This window comes from Dipodomys merriami, unplaced genomic scaffold, assembly GCF_024711535.1.
Source record: "Dipodomys merriami isolate MVZ:Mamm:240054 unplaced genomic scaffold, mDipMer1.0.p SCAF_283, whole genome shotgun sequence".
NCBI classification, from domain to species: domain Eukaryota; kingdom Metazoa; phylum Chordata; class Mammalia; order Rodentia; family Heteromyidae; genus Dipodomys; species Dipodomys merriami.
Window position 1 is genome coordinate 716,257 of NW_027204304.1, and position 19,428 is coordinate 735,684.

Below are 19,428 nucleotides of genomic sequence, written 5' to 3' on the forward strand. Positions count from 1 at the left end.
AGACACCAAATAAAGACAATAACTACACTGAACCCAAGATGCCACCCATCCGTGTATGGAAATAGAGATCCTCTGTTTAAATTCTGAATTTATCACTACTATAGCGCCCACCGGGTCTTGATCTCAGGTTCCAGGGAAGACCTAGATGCTTAGTGGCTCACGTGCTGGTGTGCTCACCATGACTCATCCTCCACTTGAGCCTGTTAGGCCTTGAGTTCAAATCTCACTACCAAAAGATTCATCCTGATATGAGAAGCCAATGGTTGCACCAGTTTTCCTATGCTGTGAATGTCCTGGGTCTCAGCTAGAATGGAGTATGCTATATAGGCAACTCTATACTCATGGAAATTGATTGCCAGCAATGTCAGCATAGTTATAACTGTTATCACACTCAGTAAAATACATATTGCATCCATGAATAAGACACGAAATCAAGAGAATAAATACAGTGAACGCAAGATGCCGCCCACCCATGTATGGAAATATAGTTCCTGTCTTTAAATTATGATTTCATGAGTATATTGACCCTCAAGGGGCACGAGCTCAGGTCCCGTGAACGGCCTAACAACTTAGTGGCTAACAGGCTGGTGTGCTCACCTTGATTCATTCCCCAATTCTGCCTGCTAAGCTCTGAGTTCAAACCCCAGCACAGCCAAAAGATTCATCCTGATGTGAGAAACCAATGGATCCACATGATTTCCTGTCCTGTGAATGTCCTGGGCCTCATCAAGGATGAAAAATGCTATATAGGCAACTCTATAGCCATAGGAATAGGTTGTCATCCACGGCAGCACAGCTATACCTGTCACCATACCCAATAAAATACACAATACATCCATGAATAAGAATCAAAATTTAAAAAGTAACTAAATTGAAAGCAAGATGCATACCACACCTGTATGTAAATAGAGATCCTATGTTTAAAAAATGTAAGCTTGCTCTTTTATCCACTGCTGGGACTTCAAATCAGGTCCTGGAGCAGGCCTGATATTCTAGTCTTCAGGGATGATGAGCTTCCCCTTCCCCCACAGTGCAACGGGGTTACCAAGACCTGAGTTCAAATCCCAGGCCTGACAAAAGATTCAGCCTGATGTCAGAAGCCAGTCATTGCGCCTGATTTCCTCTAATGTGGAAGTCCTGGGTCTCAGCTAGGATGGAGAATGAATGCATAGGCAACCTTATAACCGTGGGAACGGGTCGTCATCCATGTCAGTACAGTTATATCTGTCACCATACTCAGTAAAGTTCACAATACCATCATGAATTAGACATAAATTAAGGAGAAGAAATGCACCGAACACAAGATGCTGCCCACATATATATGTCAATACAGATCCTATATATCACGTATGAATTTATGCTTATCCTGGCCATCCCTGGGGCTAATTTTCAGGTCCTGGGAATGGCCTAGCTCCTCAGTTCACATGCTGGTGTCCTGACCTTGACTCTTTCACCAATTGGGCCTGCTAAGCTTTCAGTTCAAATCCCAACATTGCCAAAGTCTCAAGGACTTTCCTGCCTGGCTGGTTTTGAACTATCATCCTCATATTTCAGCCTCCTGAGTAGCTAAGATTATAAGCATGAGAATCCAGCACCTGGCTCTATGTCTCATTTTAGATGTCCAAGAAATGGAGTACATGATTAAGACCTGTCAGGAAAGTCCACATGACTATCTATTTGAAGTACCTGTCACAAATTAGTAAGAACTTTTTATATGAGTTCAAATCCTAACCCAGAGCTGATTGGGAGTAATAGAAACTCATTAGGGATGAAAATTATGGAGTTCATTGAGTGCCAGAACATGCTTCTCTATATTGAACCTGATGAGATGCATGGTGCATAGGCCTGCTCTGTCTACCGTAGTTGAACAATCCCTGAGATATTTGGACCATTTTGATCAAAATGATGAGTAGCAATATTTTGAATGTGGTGTAAAAAAGGAGATTTTTTTCAGTCACAGACAATATTCTTTAGACATAGTTGGGCTTATGTGGGACAGCTTACTTATAACCATGATGAATATAGGGAAGACTATGATAAGTGTCCTCTCTTTGCCCAAGAAATACTTCAGGGACAGAGGAAAACATCAGAATGCCCTGAATAAGAAAAAACATTTTACATAAGAAGTACAGTCACTACTCATCAGAAAATATTCAAAAGAGAGAATCCTTTTCAGGTAATGAATGTGAAAAACCTATCAGTAGGGAAATTCACCTTATAAAATTCCAGAGTAAATATGCAGAGGAGAACTCCAATGAGTATATAAGATGGAAAAATATTATATATCTCAGAAGTCAGACCTCACTTTCCCAACTCAAATGCCCACAGAAGACAAGCCTTATGAATATGACCATTGGACAGTTCCCACCCAGAAGTCAACTTTCAGCATGTATCAGAGAACTCATACAGAAGAGAGAACTTATGAATGCAACAAATGTGGCATGTCTTTCTGGCTAAAGTCATACCTCACTTTGCATCAGATAATACATACAGGAGAAAAACCTTATGAATGTAACAAATGTAGATAATTTTTCACCAGAAGGCACTACTTACTGTCCATCAGAGAAGACACACAGGGGAAAAATCCTATGATTTTAACATGTTTGGAGAGTCCTTTACCAAGAAGGCAGTCCTTACTGATCATCAGAGAAGACACACAGGAGAAAGACCTTATGATTATATCAAGTATGTAAAGTCTTTCATCCAAAAAGCAGACCTTCACATCCATCAGAGAATCCACACTGTAGAGACACCTTATGAATGTATCGAGTATGTAACGTCCTTCACCTGGAAGGAAGCTGTTACTAATCATCAGAGATAAAACACAGGAGAAAAACCTTATATATGTATCGAGGGTGCAACGTTTTTCACCTGGAAGGCAGCGTTTACTGATCATCAGAAAAGACACACGTAAGAAAAACTTTATGAATGTTTCTCATCCAGAAGGCACACATGAAACTCCATCAGAGAACACACAGGAGAAAAACTTTATGAATATGAAAAATATGTAAAATCTGTCACCCAGATGGCACCACTTACTGTCCATCAGAGATGACACACTGGACAGAAACCTTATGATTGTAATGTGTGGAAATTCTTTCACTTGGAAGGTACACCTTAACAAACATCAGAGAACACATACAGGATAGAAACCATATGAATGTATCCAGTATGGAAAATCTTTCACCCATAAGGCAAACCTTACTTAACAAAAACAGAAGACACACAGGAGAGAAACCTTATGAATGTGTCCTGTGTGGAAAATCTTTTACTGAGAAGGCATACCTTAACGTCCATCAAACACACACACACAGAAAAGAAAGCTTCTGAATGTATTAAGTGTGGAAATTCTTTACCCTGAAGCAGAATTTACTGACCATCAGAGAAGACACACTGGAGATAAATTTTGTGAATGTAACAGGTATGAAATATCCTTCAACCAGAGTCCAGAACTCAGTAAGCATAATGGAATTCATACAGGTGAGAAATTTTAGGAGCGTAATAAATATGGAAAGTCTGTCACCTGGAAGAAAACTCAGCTTGCATCAGAGCATCAATACGCGAGAGAAGTCTCATGAATGCAACAACTTTACAGTCTTTTACCCAGAAGGCTTAGCTGAGCATTCTTCACTGAACACTGAAATGAGAGAAATTCTATGACTGCAACAAGTGTGGTTTTTTAAAAAAAATTCACCCCTCTGTTTGCACCAGAAACACACAGGAGAAAACACGTTCACGTTAATGTATAGAACACACACAGGAGAGAAACCTGATGAACATTACCAGTGTGTAGAGACTTTCATCTGGGAGGCACACCTCATTGTTGATCAGAGAACTGACATATAGGAGAAACGAAACCTAATGAATGGAACAAATGTTCAATGACATTTAATCTGAAGTCAGTCCTCAGTGAAATTGAGAAAATCCACAAGACAGAAACTTAATACAACAAATAAAGAAACACATTCAGCAAAAAGTTATATCTCAACAGGTACCAAAGACTTGGACACACGGCAGCATCTCCGTAAAAGTAAGCATTAGAGGAAGTCTATCAACTGGATGTCAACCTTCAGCAAGCATTGGAACATTAACACAGAAAAGAAACCCACTGTGGGAAAATTGTTGTCACAGATCTCCGTAATTTATGAAGAGAAATCCTTCATTGCAGAGGTAACTAGGTGTAATGGGAAATCTTTCTTTACTCTTAAGCATTCACTGAACCAAGAATTCTTATCCTTTCATTGTTGTGAGTAGGATATATATACTTGAATATTATTCAAAAGATTTGGACACAAGTGATGCGCATTATTACTTTCAGGCATGCAGAGTGATTAAAAACATAAAGTTGTTGACTTGTGTCTGTATAATAAGCAATGACTTATCAAGATAATTTTATATACTCTTCTCAGAAATAAGAGTTCCAGCACTTTGAGACTGGAGTCAGATGATCACCAAGTGCTTTGGGGAACAATAGATGTGAAAAGACTGTCCTGAGTTAAGCCCAGGACATGAGAGCAAGGATTTCTACACTGCTCCCTTAAAGTCTCCACAGTATGTGTGGTCCATTCCTCGTAACACAGATGACACTACTTCCAGTTCAGTTTTTGAATGGAAGTTATTGTTTATTACAAAATGTGCACGAGCCTAAAATCTGTCTGGACACCTTTTATCCCTAGATCATTCATATAACATTCAGAGAACATGGGAGGACAGATATTTGGGAACACATTTTCTTTGTGTGCGGACATAAATCTTACAATTTAAACTCAGAGTCTAGGAACTGCCCTTAAACATTTTTGCTCAAGGCTATTGCTCTACCACTTGAGCCGTAGATCCAATTTGGGTTTCTTTGGATGGTGAATAAAAAGAAGAGAATTCTGTATTTGGTTATGGATGAGTAACACCAAAATGATTTCAGTGCTTAATTAATCACTAGAGATGAGCTACTTGTAATTGACTCACTCTTAACTTATTCTGCTGTTCTGTTGAGTGAGTTATAATAAAACATCATTATGGATGATGGTAAGAGCCTGATTTTTCTCACTTTTCTGGAGGACGAAATTGGAGTTGTTAGGAAGATGAGTATCTCTCTATCACCACTGCTGTCTCTTTCTCTCGCTCTCTTCAGATAACTAATCAAAACACTATTAAAAATAGTTTTGGTAAAAAATCTGATAGCAATGTAAAAAATTAGAAACGAGGCAAAAGAGAAGCTTGTTAGAAGATGGTTGCAAAAATCCAAAGGATAAGAGAAACATAGATAGAGGTAGGACTCTGCTAGATGTTTAGTAGGGTAAAATTCAAGTAAAAAGTGATCCTCATCACTTTCTATTACGTAGATAAGTACATACAGCATTTTGATACAATATTATAGTCCATATTTTCTTGATGCATTGATTTTCTATCTAACACCTGGAAAACATATATTTGTTGACTTATTTGCAGTCATTTGCAATCTCATGGAAGATAGTCTATTTAGTGAAATAACCACGCAGAGAAAGACATTGAACAATCTGAACAAAAATGGAAACTGTCAAAAATAGAACCAATTCCTTACTGGAGTTGAGAGAAGAATAAATGCTACTAGAGTCATGGAGAGATTGGTCCACTTGATTCTCTGTTCAAGAATTTTTTATTCTTCATCTTTTGGTCAAATTGACCCAAGTAAGATTGTGCTTTTGAAGGGTTTCCAGTGTGGTATGCATTTATATATCACAGAGGGGTTATGTGGTCAAATGCCTTCATTTAGAGAGTTCACATAGAAAGAATAGACCAGACAGAAAGAATTGTGACTGAAATCACAAGGTTGCAGCCTGATGTCTTTGATTTGAATTGAACATGGAATCTGCAATGTACTCTGTGCCAAAGATCCATGATAGACTGTGGAAATGTTACCCTGTCTGTGTTATTCACATTGGATAAACCTGGAAAAAGACAGGTGAACCTTAACTGTTCTTCCTTTATGTGGTCATGTAATTTGGAACTCATATATAATGTCTGTTTTCCTATGCAACTACTTTACAACTGACAATAGTAATAATAATGCTGCAGTTATACTGAATGTGCCAATATCTATTTAGGATCTATTTACATTCCTTGTTTCCTTACTTCTTTCCATTCCTCCTTCCTTCCTGTCTCTATGTATATCAGGAATTAGATTGCTAGATAATAAGCTAGTTATGCTTTTAATTTTTAGAGTGCTTTTCATACTATTTCCCAAGGCAACTGCACTATTTTATATTTCTACCAGCAGCGAGCAAAGGTTCCATTATTTTGTTGGTCGTGGGGCTTGAACTCTGGGCCTGGGTGCTGTCCCTCAGTTCTTTAGCTGAAAGCTAGTGTTCTACCACTTTAGTCATAGCGGCACTTTTGGTGTTTTGGTGGTTTAATTGGAGATAAGAGTTTTACAGACTTTCCTGCCCAGGCTGGCTTTGCTCCATGATCAGACCTCAGCCTCCTGAGTAGCTAGGATTATAGGTGAGAGCCACCAGTGCCCAGCATCCAGTATCTTTTTATTTATTTTTATGGTAGGCATCCTAAGGAGTCATTGACATTTTACTTACATTTCCCTACTGCTTAGTAATATTGAGCATATTTTCATACATTTGTTAGCCACATACAAAGATTTATGTATCTTCTTTGTAAAAACGGTGAATTCCAGTGTTTTTCTCATTGTGTGTTCAACTTAGTCTGCCATAACCAAATAGTATACAGTGAGTTAATTAAATAAAAATTTATTTCTCATAGTTCTGAAAGCTTGAAAACTCAAACCAGTATGCTAGTGTGACTGGGTTCTGATGAAGGATCTATTTTAGGTTTGTAGATGGCCTATATCTCATTGTGTATCTACATGAAATCTTGGTATGTTCATGACTGGGAAAGGAGGAACAGTTGAGATGGAAAGGATCTTTCTTTGCTTTTTTCTGTGAAAGTTAAATCCATCTCGGGCCTCACCTCCATGATGTCATCTTACCCTAATTAGCTACCAAACGCTCCATCTCCAAATAATATTTTGAGGATTGGGAATTCAACTTATAATTTTGGAAGAATGAAATGCAATCCATAGTGCCAATTTTTAAGTTTATTATTATTATCATCATCATCATCATCATCATCATCTTCATCATCTTCCTCATCATCGTCATCAATCCTGACAGTTGCCTTGAGTGTTGTGTCTGACCTCTTCAACTCAAGGTGAGCACTCTACCACTTGAACCACAGCACCACTTCATATTTTCTGGTGCTTAATTGGAAATAAGAGTCTCACAAACTTACCAGCCCAGGTTGGCTTTCAGTTCTATTTGAGGTTTTATACTTTTCATTATAGAAGTCTTTTTACTTCATTAGTTAAGCACAATCTTAAGCTAATTTTTTGAGACTATTGTGATTTTTCTGATTTCTTTTCCAGACTGTTCATTGTTGCCAGACAAGCTGATGATTTTAAATGTTCATCATTTATTCTGACACAATTCCAATAGCATTTATCAGATCTAGAATTTTTCTCTGGAAATTTTTAGGATCTTTTAAATATAGGATCATGTAATATGTGAACAAGCATAATTTAAATGGTTTCTTCCCTTTTGACCTATTTATTTCTTTCTCTATGCTTATTTCTGTGGCTTGATTGCATTCAATACGGGAAAAGAATGAAAAAAATAGACATTTGTGTCATTCCTGCTATTAACAGAAATGATTTAATTTTTCACATATACCCGTAATCCTATCGAGATATATACCCAGTATCACTAGTTTCTTCAAGGGTTTTATGATAAAAGAATGCTGACTTTAACTGGGCATAACACCTGTAATCTTGACTTCTCAGTAGGCTGAGCTCTGAGGATCAGAGTTCAAAGCCGGGCAGGAAAGTCTGTGAAGCACTTTTCTCCAATAAACGACCAGAAAACTGGAAGTAGTGCTGTGCCTCAATGATTGAATGCTTGCCTTGAGCTGAAGAGCTGAGGAATAGCACCCAGGCCCAGAGGTCAAGCCCCACAACTGACCAAAAAAAAAAAAAAGAAGAATGTTTACTTTTGTCAAAGGCTTTTTTTGCATCCAGAGAAATGAGTGTGTGATTTTTGTCCTTGATCAGCTTATGTGTTGCATTGCACTTAAAGATTTATGTGTGTTAAACAATCCTTCATCACTGAAATGAAACTAAGTTGACCATGATGTATGCTATTTAACTAAATAATCTTTGCCTCTTGTTCCTAATTTGCTTAGTGTTTCTTGTCATCAAAAACCAATTAAATTATAACAGATAGCTTATGAACACAGAGTGAAGCAAAGATGGGTTTTGTCTAGGTTTGAAGAAATTGAAGAAAAGAAATATAGGGACAAGCCTTAATGATAATTCAGAAAACATTTTCCTAAAATAGAGTCTTTTCTCTCTGGCTGAGATTTGCTGTCAAAAAATAGAATCCACAGTTTGCAGATATTTTGTAACCAAAATCCAGATTTCTCATCACTTTTAGTCAAACCTTCTTGGGTGACCTTCAGAACTGAACAGAGTAAGCGTCAGAAGATAAATGTCTCCCAAATTCTATTGATGAGTAAACTTTCTTCATGGTTCCAAGTAAGAGAAGAAGCCCTAGGAACATCTGCTTCTTTTTCCTGATCTCTTCTGTTCTTATCATATTCATTCTAAGATTCAATTCATATCCACAATAATCACTACCACTTATTTTATTTTCACAATATTTTAGACTTTATTTTAAATGTTCCATGAACAAATAGATTTCAATATTACAACAACATAATGAGGCAAATAGTAAACTATAATCACTTACGTGATGAGAAAACCGAAATCTAAAAATGTATTGTGTCTGGGATCACACTTAGTGGTGGTGAAGTCTACCAATACATTTTCTCTAAAGGCACTTACAAGTTCATAAATACTTACACAGCATTATAAAGTCTTAGCTATCTTAGCCATTCACATCTTCACACCATTCACTGAAAGATTGTTCCAATCTCTGTTCCAACCACTTTTCATTTTGTTATAACAAATTGATAGATGCAACAATAAATCCACACTATTTGTAAGTTTTAAGAAAAGTTTACTGACAACTAAAAAAAGTGACATAATATTTTACATAGATACATATCCTTCTGAGGCTAATTTCAAATGTCAATTCTGTGAGGAAGAGGAGGATTGGTCCCTTCTTCTGAGCTTTAGTTAGCTGATTCTGGAACTTTCCATAGTTGTTTGTTTAGCTGTAGCCTTTACATGTGAGTCTTTTGAGTGGTTGGACAATAACTGATCGTTCTTCAGAGGTCTGAAGTCTCAACTGAACCCCCCTCAATATTTTCAGGATAAACAAGTTATAATCAATATATATAATAATTAATCAGTTTTGAAATTTAAGTAAAAGTAACAGGCTCGAGAAATACTGAAGTTAATGTCTTCAAATTCAATTTCAACTAATTTATTTCAACTAGGGATGTCACAGAAAGTGAATTTATATCAGGGCTCAAAAACAAATAATTAGGGGCTTGGAATGTAGCTTAATGGTTGAGTGCTTGCCTAGCATGCATGAAGCCCTTATTTTGATTCCTTAGTACCACATAAACAGGAAAAGCAAGCTGAAAATGGTGCTGTGGCTCAAGCGGTAAAGTGCTAGCCTCAAGCCAAAGATGCTCAGGGAAAGGGCCCAGGCCGTGGACTGGAAAAAAGAAAAGCAGAAAGAAATGCTTAGTCCCATTGATGCTGTATTTTAAGAATTCACAATATTCAATGTTAAATTTTTTGGTGCTGGGCCTGAGACTTACAATCAGGACTAATCATTGTTCCAGATCCTTCCTTTTGTGCTAGCAAGGCTAGCACTCAACAACTTGAACCACAATACCACTCCTGGCTTTTATGATGGTTTTAAGTGGATATGAGTCTTACTACTCCTTGGGCTGGCTGCCAAGCTTACACCTCAGCTCTCAGCCTACTGAATAACTAGGATTACAATCACGAGTCACTAGAGTCTGCCTGATGAACATTTTCTTTTTTTACCATATCACATTTTTGTTTACCTTATCATCTCAAAAACAGACATGTATACCAATTTATACAATTATTATATGGTACATACTTTTTCAGGCAAAATTGCATAGAAAAAAGTCAAATTAATTTCAAAGTCATCTGTTATAACTAGTTGCAATTTGAATGTACTTAATTGTCCATATAGATTTCTGCCAATAATTTCTTCCTATTCTCACTGCTCTGTCATAGCTTTTTCCAACCAAGTTTTGTAATTCTCCACTTTCCCCGTGTTCTCTTTCATTAAATGTCACCACTAGTCATGTCTTCTTCCAAGCTTCATTTCCTTCATTCACAGACCTTGTTTGCTTTTCGGTTTGTATTCTCAAGTGTTCTCCCTCCCTCAGTCTAACTTATATGGATTTGAGAGAAAACTGATAGGAGATGGAAGGCTTAGGAAATACATTCCAATTCTATATGTGACTTTCATTGAAGGGAATGCCCAAGACAACCTTAGGTAAGGAACCTAGTTTGAAGAAGTTCTCAGGAATTATAAATTTCTTAAAGTCAAGTGGATTAGAAGAGGCCCAGAAACCAGCGTTCCCTCTTGGAGAAGCAAATACACAAGGACAATACTGCAAACAAAAATTGGGTAAGAGAAAATAATTTGGGAAATTTACTAATTTTGGTAATTCTAGCAAGGTTGCTGAGGGTAATCTGATTATGTGAGATGGACTTTGGAAAGTTCAAACATAGGCTGAACTAAGCTGTGGAACTAGTAATTAGGTTTCCAATGAGCAGCACATAAGAATTTCACAATGAAGTTACACACTTGGGTTATTATCCACCTGGAGGCACTTCGGCCATGACACATTTTACATTCTCCCTGAACTTCTGAATGTTAATCTAAAGAACATAGATAAAGATGCACAGACTGCACTGGGAACGTGGCTTAGTTGTAGATTATGTGTCTTGTATGAATGAAGCCTTTGGTTCTATTCCTTAGAACCACATGAACAGAAAAGGCCAGAGGTGGCAATGTGGCTCAAGTTGTTGAGTGCTAGCCTTGAGCAAAAGAAGCACAGGGACAGTGCCCAGGCCCTGAGTTCAAGCCCCAGGACTGACAAGAAAAATGTGTACAGTCTGCATGTTGTCTGAAAATGATAAGTAAAAGGTAAAATAACAGATAAACGCAAAGTGTCTGATAAATCTGTGACCACACATTTTCAATCCTGTATGTCCTCGTCTTTGCTCAATACTTAACATACCCTCAACAAATATTCTGAATGAATAAATTCATCAAAGACCACTTTATAAGAAATTTAATGAAGTCGAAATTAAACCTGAAAATGGGAATGGCCAAAACTTAAAATTGAATTAGAAACCTGTAGTTAGTGTTCAAATGAAGTCTTTGTATCTCTTAGTCAAAGGTTAATGGGGGACCAGAGTATGTGAGAAGAATAGATGATAATTTGGTAGTAAGAGATTTTACTTTTCTGAAGAAATAGGGACAAAGATTGTTGATCCCCAACTTAAATAACCATTGTTTTTCAACTTGGACGTAGGAAAAAGGAGGTAAAAATGAGCATGTACATCCTACAGGAAAGAAAGAGTTATGCTTATGAAGATATCCGTAAACCCCAGGATGATGATTACCTGTGTAAGTAACCCTCTGTGCTTGTTCAAACAGAAGGCAAATGTGCTTTTATAATAATTCATCAGGTCATTTGGCCCCCAATTACTGGTTTACTCTAGTAACTTCACATGAAGAACTAAGCGACAATGATATGCATTCTGTGCTCTTTCTCATGATTGTTAAATCTGGGAATGTACATATTTCTTGACTAATTTTTGCTTCTCTTGCCTCAGATTGTGAGCAGTGTCAGAACTTCTTCATCACCAGCTACACTGTTCATGGGCCACCTATATTTGTAAGAGACAATGTGGTGGACAAGGGGCATTATGACCATTCAGTCCTCAGTCTGCCCCCTGGGCTGAGAATTCGTCAGTACAGTACCCTGAGGCTAGGCTTAGAGTATGGAATGAGGAATCTGATCTGCCATTGGGTTTGCACTTCAGCCCCTATGAGGGCTTGATCATAGAAGATGAAGATGCAGACAATAGGTACTCCTAGATGGTAAGAAATGCCCTCCCTTTCCCCCCTTTCTCTAACTCCATGTGTCCACCTGTGCCTCCAATGAAACATTGCTAGGACATGGACAAAATAATTGTATGTGTTTGTGGAATCTGCATAAACATGGACATGCTGATTTAGGATCAAAGTATAGCGCATATAAACAGAGTGTGTTAGAGGCAAAGTGCATCCATGCTTAAGGAGCCTCTGTTAGGACTATGACAAATCCCCTCAGATGTGTAGACGGCATCTTATGTGTTCACAACTACTGAGTCCATGCAGGCTCAAAGAGCATCACTGGAATCAAGTAATATGATTTTGCCAATTATTACCCAAAAGCCTTTAGCTTGTCTTTCTGAAACTCAGATCACAAAAAGGAGTAACTTCTATGTGTAGATGCAAAAAATAAATCCCAGGCCAACTGGAGTGAGTCCAGCAGTCATTTTCATGGTTCCTAAGAGGATATTATCCTCAGAAGACTTGCACCCTGATTATCACACATATGGATTCCCATATCTCCATTTTTCTTTTGCTGTACTTGGTGCTTTCAAAATTATGAATATTTGATGGACAAGAAATAAAAATATAAATAGTATAGCTGGGTTCCATAGCTCAACCTTTAATTTGTACTTTTGAGATAGAGATGAGATCTCAGTCTGATGCCATTCCTAGCATAAAAGATTATAAGACCCCGATTACTACCAATGGCTGAACACGTTGGTGCACATTTGTTATCCCAGCTACTGTGGAAGTACAATGGCTGGATAAAGTGAAGTATCTCCAGCAACCCAGGCAAGCACAAGCAGGATGGCAACCCAGGACAGCAGGGTAAATAATACCTCAAAAACAAACTGTGCACTGGTGGCTCAAACCTGTAAGTAGCTACTCAGAAAGCTCGGATATGAGTATCATGGTTCAAATCCAGCCCATGGAAGAAAGGCTGTGAAACTCTTATCTCCAATTAACCAGCAGAAAATCAAAAGCGGCGCTGTGGCTCAAGTGGTAGAGCGCTTGCCTTGAGTTGAAGAGCTGAAGGACAACATTCAGGCACAGAGTTTATGCCCCTTGACAGACAAAAAATACCTCAAAAATAAACAACACAAAAAGGGCTAGTGGTTCAAGTGGTAGAGTGCTTGTATTGCAAGAGGTAAGTTTAGTTACTGAGTTCAATCATTAGCTCTGGTATGTATGTATGTATGTATGTATGTATGTATGTATGTATGTATGTATGTATGTATGCATATAAATATGTGTACTGTATCAAAATAAAAATTTCCATGAGAGACAAAATTAAGACATCAGAAGAAAAACCAAAGGGCCTAACTTCATTCATAGATCCTGCATCTGTAAAGCACATACTGTATACGAGTCAAAGAATTATCCTCAGTAGTTGAATAAATCATATTCCCTGAGTAATTGTGAAACACATGTGGAGATAGAAAGGACAATTTCATTGTAGGAGTATTTAACTATAATTTTTCTTCGTCGTTTTTGCAAAGTACATAGTGCCCTAACAACCTACAAGAAAGAACTTTAGTCTATTAGGGTATACTCAAACACGTAGAAGCAGAGTTGGAGCAGTGGTGAGGTTCAGAAAGCAGTGGTTCTATGGTATGTCCTGCAGCCCTGTGCCATGGGGAACCATTGTCGTATCAGGAAACAACATCATGAATAAACAAATTTCCCTCTATTGTCTTTATAAGACAAATGATTCTCTGAATTTCTATGGGAACATAGTGGAGACAGGTGCATGAGTGAGTCCAATCTAAGGAAAATTACTTGGGCCAAATGTCAAATGATGTGTGCTAATCTAGAAACAGAATGCATGTCCCCACCAAAATCTATGACATAAACTTTAACTCAATTTAGAGAATCTGGAAATCTATCTATTTGTGACAAATAAGGATTAAGAGAAGTCTGGAACTGAGCTTTGAAAACAGTGCACTTAGAGTTCTAGAGTGGATGAGTATTGGGAGTAGATCCAAAGGGAGCAGAAACTTACCCTCTTATGTTTCCTTCCTGTGCCTGCTTCAACTTTAGGTATATGAACTGTGGCAGGTGTGCTGAGAATCAGAATCCGAGGGCCTTTCAGTATCAGAGGTAGATCTTCTACCAAACCTGTCATGTCATCAAGGCAGGATGTGAGCTGCTTGTCTCGTATGGGGATGAGTATTGACAGCAACTGGGCAGTAAGTGGAAGAAAGAGCTCACAGCAGAAACAGGTGGACCTTACTATGGTTCCTTAAAAAGGAAGAAAAGAAAAAAAATAATTCTCTTTAGGAATTTTCGAATATCAACTCTTCGGTGGAACAAAAGGCAATTTAACGTGAGAAAAATTTCAAGTTAAGTACCTCTGAATTTAAAGATGCAGTTTGTATACTTTATTAGGAAAATTTCCTTATTTTTAACTATTTGTCCTGATTTTACATTTTAAGAACTTCATATGTTTGAATGCAATACAAAATACCGTGCTAAAAGGCGTAGAGACCAAACAAAGAACCTACCAGCTCTCTTTCAAAGAACCAGTTACTTCTGGCCATTGCAGTTTTTTCTTAATTCCCTCCATATTCGCAAATATTATGCATATGTCATTGTTCATTCATTACATAGTCTACATATTCTGTGAATATATTACTAGGAAGAAAATCAGTTAGAATGAGAGTTCCTATAGAGACTTGTGTCTTTGACAAAAATGAATCCATCTTTTCTCAGGGCATTTTGCTCTAGCCATGGCCCTCAATTCTTGGTTCCATGGCTGCAACTAGGCCTTACTTTTCTTCCTCACTAGAAACAACTAAAAAGTTTTTAGTAAGGATGTTCTTTCAGTAGAAAGGCCTGAGATAGAGGAGGAAACATAGCCCTGTGAATATCTCCGAGATAGCCTGTCATCAGCGTGGAGAAGTTGACTCCTGTAGTTGGATGTGTCAGTGAGAGGACAAATAGGTTGGCAGTGATTTCAGAAACTCTAAGGAAAATATCTGTTATCTGCTACTGGAAAAAGAGTGTCAGTTCATGTTCTAAGAAAATGTAACAGTAAAAATAACTAAGAAACCAGACAGCCCTGATCTGTCCAGGAATCTCAGACTGCCCTGACCGATTATCTCCCAACTCTATCAGGAAGCAATTTAGGTCGGGAAATAATCCAGGAATAGTGCCCTCAGCATTCCTGTGATTGGCCCCACCTACCCCAACTTATAATATGCTTGCTATGTATGATTTAACCTATCCTGTAACTGCTAAGCGAGAAAGTCCCTGCCCTTACTGGAAATGATCATTCCCCAACCAATAAATTTAAGACTAGATTTACTACGAACCACCGACCTATCACAAAATCAGTGTTGTAATGATCCTTCCACCTGCTTCATACAAAATAAAAAAACCTTGCTGACCAAGAGATTGGGACTGACAATTATTGACCTGCTGTGTCAGGGAAGATTTGTGAGTCCAGCTCGAGCTGTAATAAACGACCCCCCTGCATTTACATTGGCAAGGGCTCTCTGCTGGCCTTTGGGGGCGGTCTATGGCCTGGTACTTCAGCAGGAAGCAGGAGGACAGCGAGAGTCCAGAAGAAAGGAGAGGCACAGGAGTGAATGCACCTTTCCGTGGAGACGCCTGGGCCATGCTTATGAAGTTACCAACATGCACGTGTTGGCCTCCACGCAAGTCCCTGGAAGTCCCACTGGTCTGGGGCACACTGCCTGCTCTAGATCTACAGTCTGAACTTCCCCGTTGGCCCTGGACCTGGCTGGGCTGGAGCTGCACCCACCAGCCATGCTTCCTCCACCCTGTTGCGCATAGCTTCCCAGCCACTGCTTGGTCTTCAGCATCTATGCCAGTCTGGCTCTCTGGGGCAGGCTGAGGCTGAGGTGACCATTCCGGGTGCCCGTTCAAGTCGAGTGAGGCCAAAGCTGTGGTGGAGCCAGTCCTCACACACTTCCAGGTATGTCCAGAAAGGATTGAACTCCACTGGCCCAGTGCTGCCGTCCTCTCATCCCCAGAGTTTACCTCCATGTCCCCACCTTTGTTGTTGAAATTGTTCAGCCACTGTGATCTTAATTTTCATTGTCCTCCTTTGCAGTACTTGAGATTCCTTCCTCTTCTCACCAGGCCACCAGGCCCCATGGGATCTGCCCCAACAACCCCACCTCACAGACATTCTCCAGAACCAGGCAGCCTTCGGGCATGCTGCTTCCTGAGCCTCCGGCTTCCTGCCTCTTTCCTTGCTTCACCAGCTTCTGCCAAGGCCTCCTCTCCCCTCCACACTGCCCCAAACCTCAACCCCAGTGTGGCCTCCCATGTGGCCAAACTCATCTCCCTACCAGGCCCAATCCAACCCCAGTGTGGCCACTGCACTGGAGAAGACAACTAAGGTCCAGCAGCAGCAAAGATGACACAGTGTACAGCTGGTTGAGAACTGGAGGCAGCATAGATCTCTCTGATCATCTTTCTCTTCACTTACTCAGGTATTAATTGAATTTAGTATTTAATTTTTGGTACACAAAATCTCATAAGTATCTTCTTATTAAGCCTTTGCAGAATAGCTGGTAGAAATGCAGTCCCGGATTGTGTGTTGTTTAATTTTTTTGAGATTCAGAGATGTTTAAAGTAGTTATAATCATCATGAATTCTCACTTTTACAGTAGAGCGCTATTCAGAAAATAATTACTTATGCATCTATTATCAATTATTTATATGACTTGAAACTTAAAGTTTCAAATATTACAGGAAGATCTTTGATTCATGTTGAGTGGATGTGAGTAGGTTGAGCTGTTGCATACATTCATTGTGTGTGTGTGTGTGTGTGTGTGTGTGTGTGTAGGGGGTGTATATGTATTATTGAAATCAGGGATAAGGATGAGCACTGGTCTGAACTTGTTTCCTTTTTCTGAGAGATATGGTATTTCTGTGTTTGTGGTAAGCTCTGACTGCTTGCCTTTGCCTGATGTGCACTTTGCAGTTTTTTTTTTTCAAATAAGCTTCTTATTTCTTATTGAGCAGATAGGGCTCTGATATTGCTTTGCCTTTAATCTGCCATCTAGGATCTTATTTTCCTCTTTAAAAATTAACATACAATATAAATTTTATCCCCTGTCTGATTTTCCCTTTAATTTGCATTTTGAAATAAGTAGTATAAGGAGTTTGAGCTCTGTATTCATGAAGTTTGAAATTTCTTTTTAATGTAATAACTGGACACATTTGTTAGCACAAAGATCTTAAATTTCTTTTGTAGTTTTAGTTTAAAATACCCTCCTCCATGTTTTTAGCATGGGAAGACAAACAATTCCTAGTAAAAATGATAACAATTTATCCTTTAACTATCAGATAATTCATAATTAATGTCTAGTGGCAAATGAATACATTTCTGAATAGATTTCCTTGATAGACCCGTGCACAAAAATACCCCTCATAGGTGCTGAGAAGGTAGATTAGTGGTACACAGATTACCTTGCATGCATGAGGCCCTGGGTTTGATTCCTCCTCACCACGTAAGCAGAAAAAGCCAGAAGTGGTGCTGTGGCTCGAGTGGTAGAGCACTAGCCTTGAGCTGAAGAGCTGAGGGCAGCGACCAGGCCCAGATTTCACCACCAGCGACAAAAATAAATAAATAAACAAATAAATAAATAAATGAATAAAGAAATAAAACAAACTCATACACAAGTAAATTAATTTCAAAGGTTGATTACTATTTTAGTTAGGGGCAGGGTGCCAAGATATAGCAGACCTCTGTCCCAAAGCTTCAAGAAGGATTTCACAGTTGACAAATACTGAAAACAAAAAGTAAAAAACATAGCTCTGCCAATAACATATAGAATCTCCATTCAAGCAGAAAGAAGTACTACGAATGAAATACTTTTTATAACATTTGTTAAGAGATTTTGGCTCTATATTAATTATCATATCAATTGACCTTCGAAAACTCTATAGGTGGGCCTGAGTCTCAAGGTCCTCTAACTAAAACTGGAGGAGAGAATCATCAACCTGGACTTTAAAAAATTGTTATTGTTAATGTAGTGGACATACGGGTCACCATTTTGTAATTTAGATAATGAGTTCATTTCATTTTCGAAAATCTAATCACTTCTTTGCTCTCTCTCTGTTTTTCCCTCCTTTCCCTGCCCACAAGTGGTATAGTTGATTGTCAACATAATATCTACAGAGTATCACTGCTGCATTTGTTTCCTTGTTCTCCTTGAATTTCTGTGGCTCCCTCACTGCCCAGAAATGGATAAACAAAAAAAAAGAAAAATCCATCGTTTTCAATTCCTTTAATTCATTTCAATATAAACATCAGTAGTTTTATGAGATTGTCAGGCTCTGTCTTCACATCCCGAACACTTATACTTCCCATACCTAGTCATAACTCCCACCAGATTCTAAGATACACAAAATAATTCTGTTCACTTTCCACACAAGAAGAAGCTGAGATTCAGAAAGATTAAGTAACTTACTGGAAATACTGGGCTGAGCATAGTGGCTCACTCTTATATCCTTACCTACTCCAGAGAATGAGATCTGAAGATCATAATTTGAAACCAACCAAGGTTGACATATACTTTACATGTTTATCTCGTTAACCAGCAGAAGTCAAGAATTGTGTGATTCAAGTGGTACAGCTAGAATGCCACCAGACTTGAATGGGAAACCTAAAGATAGTGCCAATAGGATGATTTTTAAGAACCAATGCTGCCCCATAAAAAATCTCAGACACCACACACACACCTTTAAAAAGATGTTAGTACGGAAACCCAAATAGATTTTTTTTTAATTTTTATGTTTAGTTATTACCTTTATTGATGTATGACTTGATAGTCTTTACTGATGAGCCACAATTTAGAACTTTGTTGTAATTATATCCATGTCTGTGCCAGAGAAACATTCTCCTAGTTGTCTTCCCCCGTTTCTAGCAACGATAAGTTGTCTCGTCTTGGCCCAGTTTCAAGGTTATTGTTCTAGTAGATCACAACCATCCTAATAACAAGGGTTATAGGTGGTAACTACTGTACTGGACAATACCTGCCTTGGGAAAATTGTTCAAATTTCTCCATTCAGTGGAGGTTATTAGGATACACCTATGATCACTTTGTGCTTAGAATTGGGAACTTTTTAGGTCCAGGAATTCAGGACAAGCACTGTGTGCTACTTCATACTTGTTAACTTTAATTTCAGCTTCCTATTATCTACTTTAAGCATTGTGTGAAGAGAAAAATTGCCCCTAGGAGAGAGAAACACAGTACTAACTGCTGTTTTCAAAATACAGGAGGAGGAAAAGAAGTTCTGAAAGAGGCATATAGCCTAGACAATGAGTTCTTAGAAACTTGGGCTGCCT

At 38.4% G+C, this 19,428-nt stretch overlaps 1 pseudogene; it reads left to right on the top strand.

The window, feature by feature from the left end:
• Positions 1–11,554: 11,554 nt before the first annotated feature.
• Positions 11,555–14,448, top strand: LOC138838567 (histone-lysine N-methyltransferase PRDM7-like; annotated as a pseudogene).
• Positions 14,449–19,428: the final 4,980 nt, after the last annotated feature.